This window comes from Chenopodium quinoa, unplaced genomic scaffold (genome assembly GCF_001683475.1).
Source record: "Chenopodium quinoa cultivar QQ74 unplaced genomic scaffold, ASM168347v1, whole genome shotgun sequence".
NCBI lineage: Eukaryota > Viridiplantae > Streptophyta > Magnoliopsida > Caryophyllales > Amaranthaceae > Chenopodium > Chenopodium quinoa.
The window spans coordinates 1,379,477-1,386,414 of record NW_018744239.1 but is presented as its reverse complement, the minus strand read 5'-3'; positions in this window follow the sequence as shown (position 1 = coordinate 1,386,414).

Here is a 6,938-nt window from a genome sequence, read left to right as displayed (position 1 = left end):
CGAGTCGGCAATGGAGCCAGAATTGGTGTCGTATCCATAGGAACTCTCAGTTTGTCTTTGCCCACCGGGCTAGTTTTGGAACTCGATAATGTTTATTATGTTCCTAACATTACCAAAAACATTATTTCAATTTCGGCGTTAGACGCCAAAGGTTTTGAATTTCGAGTAAAGGACAAAGAATGTTCGTTTTATCTCGATAATGTTTTATATGGTATTGCACATTTTGAAAATGTCCTTTATGTGCTTTATTTAGACAAACAAGTTTATAATGTGAATAATGATACCAAAAGAGCTAAGACCATAGAGTCAAATCATACTTACTTGTGGCATTGTCGTCTTGGCCACATTAACATCAAACGCATCAAGAAACTTCTACAAGAAGGTGTTCTTCACTCTTTCGATTTAGAATCGTTTGATAATTGCGAGGGATGTCTATTAGGCAAGATGATTAAACAACCATTCTCCAAGTTGGGAGAAAGGGCAAGTGACTTATTGGGTCTTATACATACCGACGTATGTGGACCAATGAGCTCAACCACAAGAAATGGACATCGATATTTCATCACTTTCACAGACGACTATAGTAGATATGGCTATGTCCACTTCATGTCGCATAAATCTGAATCATTTGAAAAGTTCAAAGAATTTCAGAGTGAAGTTGAAAATCAGCTTGGCAAGAAAATACAAGCCCTTCGATCGGATCGAGGTGGTGAATACTTGAGCCAAGAATTCGATGACCATCTGAAAGAAAAGGGTATACTTTCAGAATTGACACCTCCAGGAACTCCTCAATGGAACGGAGTATCCGAAAGGAGAAATCGGACCTTGTTAGACATGGTACGATCAACAATGGGTCTTAGTGATCTTCCTATCTCTTTCTGGGGACACGCACTTCTAATTGCGGCACTAACGCTGAACCGTGCTCCATCAAAAGCTGTAGAAAAGACTCCATATGAATTATGGACGAAGAAACCTCCTAGGTTATCTTTTCTAAAGATATGGGGATGCGAAGCATATGTCAAGAAATTGATTTCTGACAAACTTCATCCCAAATCTGACAAGGTTTACTTTGTGGGCTACCCAAAAGAAACCAAAGGGTATTACTTCTACAACAAATCGGAGAACAAAGTGTTTGTTGCTCGCGATGGTGTCTTTTTGGAGAAGGAGCACCTTTCCAAAATGACAAGTGGGAGGAAAATTGAACTCAACGAAGTTCGTGAGGATGAGCAACAAAATCATAATGACAGTCAAAGTGCTCAAACAGCATTTGTTGACGCAGGTCAAAATGATCAAAATGTGCAAAGTCGAACCGACAATGCAAATGCTCAATCCATTACCCTACATAGGTCTCAGAGGCTGAGATCTCAACCTGATAGATATGTTGGTTTAGTATTAACCGAGAATCATCGATTTGAGATGAACCGGCAACCTACAAGCAAGCGATGGCAAGCACCGACTCTGCTAAATGGCAAGAGGCCATGAGATCTGAAATGGATTCCATGTTTGAAAATCAAGTCTAGGACTTGGTTGACTTACCCGAAGGTTATACACCTATCGGATGTAAGTGGATTTTCAAGTTGAAAACCGACAAAGATGGAAATGTATTCATTTACAAAGCTAGATTGGTGGCAAAAGGTTACAGACAAGTTCATGGTATTGATTACGATGAAACCTTTTCACCAGTCGCAATGCTTAAATCCGTTCGGATCCTCCTAGCGATTGTTGCATATTACAATTATGAAATATGGTAGATGGACGTCAAAACCGCCTTCCTTAATGGTTATTTGGAAGAAAGTGTGTATATGACACAGCCTGAAGGTTTTGTCGACCAAAACAATGCTAGGAAAGTTTGTAAGCTTAAGAAGTCCATTTATGGACTAAAGCAAGCAAGCAGAAGTTTGAATCTGCGATTCGATGAAGCCATCAGTAAGTTTGGTTTTATCAAGAATCCAGATGAATCTTGTATTTACAAGAAGGTCAGTGGGAGTGACATCGCCTTCCTAGTCTTATATGTCGATGACATATTTCTCATCGGAAACAACATTCCGTTATTAGAGTCTATAAAGGCTTGTCTTGGAAAGTGCTACTCAATGAAAGACTTGGGAGAGGCTTAGTACATACTAGGCATCAAGATCTATAGGGATAGATCGAAAAGGATGATTGGATTGAGTCATAGTACTTATATTGATAAGGTACTTGCTCGATTTGGCATGGAGGAGGCCAAGAGAGGTCACCTGCCAATGTCACATGGCATAACCCTAAGCAAGAAGCAGTGTCCACAGACACTTGATGAGTGGGTAAGAATGAATCAGATTCCATATGCTTCGCTTATTGGATCGATCATGTATGCCATGATATGTACTAGGCCAGATGTATCGTATGCCTTGAGTGCTATGAGCCGTTACCAATCAGACCCAGGAGAGGCGCATTGGACTGCGGCAAAAAATATCCTAAAGTACCTGAAAAGGAACAAGGATAAATTCCTGGTGTATGGTGGTGCAGAGGATTTAGTTGTGGAAGGTTATACCGACGCAAGCTTCCAAACAGACAGAGACGATTTCAAATCGCAATCTGGATATGTGTTCTGTCTAAATGGAGGGGTGTTTAGTTGGAAGAGCGCAAAGCAGAGTACAACCGCAGATTCTACAACTAAAGCCGAATACTTAGCAGCTGCTGAAGCAGCTAAGGAGGCTGTTTGGATTGGTAAGTTCGTTGGTGAACTTGATGTTGTACCCTCTATAAAGGGTCCAATAGCCCTCTATTGTGACAACGATGGAGCTATTGCTCAGGCCAGAGAGCCTAGGGAATATCAGAAGGTCAAACATGTCAAGCGGCGATTTCACATGATTCGAGAATGGAAATCAGAGGGTGAAATCAGAATTTGCAAAGTTGGAACGGATGACAATGTAGCCGATCCACTTACTAAACCTTTTCCTCAAGTGAAGCACAACAAGCACGTTGAGGCAATGGGAATCAAGCATGTAGGAGACTGGCTTTGATTTCCTTGTTTAGTGTTTTAGTTAATTTTGAGAAAAATTAATGGAAGACGCTAAGGAAAACCATTCAAGTTTTGGAGTAATATAAAATTTCATGCAATATTTTGTTACTCCGTTATGCTATTTAATTGTGGTTTAGGATTAAATAATGAGTCCATTCGATTCTGAGAATATTCAAAATAGGGTATCAAGACCAGTCTTGGTAAGGAAACACCTATTAAGTGAACATTGAATATTATAATCGAAAATTATCCCTAATCAAGGTAATTTAAACGATGGACGATTAATGACCGATTGAGATTAGTGTGTAGTTTGATTTATAGCACCGTTTCATGTGCTAAAAGGACATGATTGTCATAAATCATTTGCACAGGTATTGATTTAGAACCATACTGGATCGACCTATGAGAATACTTTAAGAAATTAAAAATTTGTCATAATTATACTTCTCATTATGGCTATCGGAACCTATTTCCTCGACCATGAGTATTGTGAGTTCTCTTGTTTGAGTACTAGTTCGCTTTGATGTTGTCAAACATCTTCCGTAATAGGGATTATAACGGCAACACTCGGGCGACTAGGTCCTCTCAGTAAGAGGAGCTACATTACAAGACAGGGAATGTCCCCCTACTAAAATAGGGAAGATGTCTTTGTTGTATACAAGGCCTCTCGTAGAGTGAGACTGTAAAATGCATGGTCGTGCTCGGATGGATTTTAGAAATCATCTGTTTATTGACAGTCGGACTCGGAATCGGGAAACACTTCTGGACGTAATAAGGATGACAAAATAAATCTTACCTTATAGTTCATGAAGAGACATTAAGCGACATAGGAAAAAGGTTGTACACAAAATGCGCACTTGTCCGGAAGGACAAGTGGGAGATTGAAAGGAATGGTGTCCTTCGAACAAGTGTACTATTCCGTTAGTGGGTTCAGAATTATTAGAAAGCTAATATATTCAGTGAGGTCAAGTGATCGGAATGCCTGGGTGGAGGTCGCTTCCGATCAGTAATATTAATGAATAATTAATATTACAGCTTAATCTTGACTGAATCATTCGGGTCACACCCAAGCATTCAACAAACCGAACCGACGAATTAATTCGGAAGGAATTAATGAGTCGACCGAGTAATATTTATTTAGACGTCGGAATTTCGAGCTTAGAGCGTCGAAACCGAGCGTCGGAAGTCAAGTCGAAAAATAGTGAAAGACGAGACGAGAAATAGTAATAAATCAACAAAAGACCAAAATACCCTAGCATCAGAATGCCCAAGCAAACCGAGTGCTAAGGGCGTATGGCCTAGCATGGTGGCTAGCATGCGCACCAAGCCGAGCCTAGGCTGGCTGGTGCGTGCTAGCGCACCCATGCTAGCATCGCAAGGCTAGGCGCTGCCTAGTGCGTGCTAGCATGCTAGGCACAACCTTGTGCGCGCAATGGCTAGCAAACCATGCCGCAACAAGTAGCAGCAGCTAACACGCTAGGCGCGCCAGCTCGCTACAGCTAGCAGCAGCATGGCTAGGCCATTTCTTGCTGCCTAGCAGCGCTGGCCAAGGCCAGTAGCAGCCCGCACAAGCATGTTGGGCTTGCTGGCCAGCAGCGCCTGGTAGCCCGTATGCGAGTGCTGGGCCTGCTGGGCTTGCTGGGCGTGGCTGCCACGGACAGCAGCACATGGCAGCCCATCTTGGCTGCCTTGGTGCCCAAGGGTGGGTGCCATGTGGCTAGTGGTCCTTGAGTGTGTGTGAAGTGAGGTGGCCGGTTATGGGAGAGGGAGTGGGGAGCAAGTTTGGTCCCCCCCTTCTCCAAGTGGTCCTCACCTAACCACTCACATGAGCTTGCCACTTGTTGAGTTATTACTAGCTTGATTTAATTTTATTTTAGCTTTAAAATAAAATGGAAAAATCATACTATCCCACATTGATGGGAGAGTAAATGATACTCCCATCATTTCCTATAAATACCCATGTATGGGCATTGGGAATGATGCTTGAGTAAGAGTTGAAAAAGGCATCACAATTAGTGAAAACCTTTGAACTCAATATAATTACTCGGGTTTTATTGGTCGGGTCTTGCTAACCCCAAGACATTGGACCTAGTCGGTTTTGTTGGTGCGGGTGGACTTCGTTGGAGGTCTCCGTGTGAGCGGGACTTGAAGCTTTCAAGTAAGAGCTCATTTTGGAACGAAGCACGCGTCAAAGGTTTATGGTTTTATTTATTGCGAGTGTGGTCTTGTTTTTGGGTTTGTTTCCGCGGTGAGTCGGACTCACCAAACCCCAACAAAGGCATGAGCGAGAGGTGCATTATCAATGCTTGGCTTCTTACTGGCAGGGGGCAATGGTAGCTTGTTGTTATCGATTTAGTCTTGGATAGCTTTCTTAAGCTTCCAACAGTTTTCGGTGAGATGGCCCCTACCTTGGTGATACTTACAGTGTGCATTGGGGTTCCAATTAGCCGACCACTTTTCGACTGGTTGGTCCCCAAATGGTCCAATAGGATTTATAAGACCTTTTGCATTTAATCGATCAAATGCGGTGTCATAACTCATGCCAATAGGAGTAAAGTTTCTCCTAAATGGTTTCTTTTGTCCTTGATTGTTCATAGCAAGGACTTCACCTAAATTAAAAGTGCTAACATTGTTTGAGTGGGTGGTTTTGGAAGAAGAAGGATTGTCGTTCTTCTTTCCTTTCCGGCCACTGTAAGAGTTATTGTTGGCAGCTTTTAACTTAGCCAGGTCATCTTCAATATTGATCCCAATGTCGTAGACGAACTTGAAGGTATGGAGATTATTTTGATACTTGAGATGTTTGGAATATTTTTCTTGAAGGTTTTTTATGAACAACCTTACAGACTCTTTTTCACTTGGCACCTCAATCATCTTAGCTGAGGTTTCTCTCCATTTGTTAAAGAAAGAGGTGAAGCCTTCATTCTCTTTCTGCTTGAGGATTTCAAGTTCTCTATCGTCAGTCTCAACTTGAATGTTGCACTTGTATCTATCAACGAAAGCGTTTGCTATGGACTCCAAGGTAGAGGTCTTTTCTTTCTCAAGAGAAAAGAACCATTGTTGGCAAACCGTCTCGAGAGATAGTGAGAACAGAGAGGGGAAAATCTTCTTATCGACACCCTTAATACTCATTATTGTTTTGAAGGCTCTTAAATGAAAATAAGGGTTATCAGTTGCTTTGAATTTTGGGATGTCGTTGGCATTGAACTTCTGCGGAAGAAGATCTTTGTCCACCGAGACCCCTTGTGAAGTAAGCCCTTGAAACTTGTAGTCGCTAGATAGCTTGCTTAGACTCTCTTGCATGAGGTCCATCTTTTGTTGTTTCACGGGATCATCGATCTTAAGTGTGAGGAGCTTCAGTGCCTCAGTCACGGTAACTAATTGGTTCCTAAGCTCATCGACTTCTTCTTGTGTTGCCATTAGTGTCCTAGCTTTCCTCTTACAAGCTTTGGGTTTGTCGAAAAGTTGGACTTGTACGAAAAGGTTGTCTTTGATTAACCGTCCTTCCTTTCTTGACCACGCGTTGTAATTTAAACCATTTTACGTTTTAATTACTCGACTCGAATCGACTTGACTTTACGATTTTTTAAAGAGGAAAAAAATAAAAGAAAATGGGTGCATATATTTTGGCAAAAATAAGCAAAATAATGTGTATATTTTTAAGAGCTAAGTATAATATTTTTTTTAGAAAAAATGGAGGATTAATATCTGACTTACCCCCCTAAAAAATGACGGAAAAAACGCGCATACAAGACTCTCTTAGACATGGTCAAAGTATGTGTATTGGTGTGTGCGTTGAGTGTAAGTGACATATTTGGACTCTTGTGTAAGGCCATGGGACTTAATGCCTAAACTCAATTACTGACTCCACAAAGTATTATTGATAGTAAATTTAACCGAATTAACTAGCAAACTAGTTAATTAGACACTAGGTGATGACTCG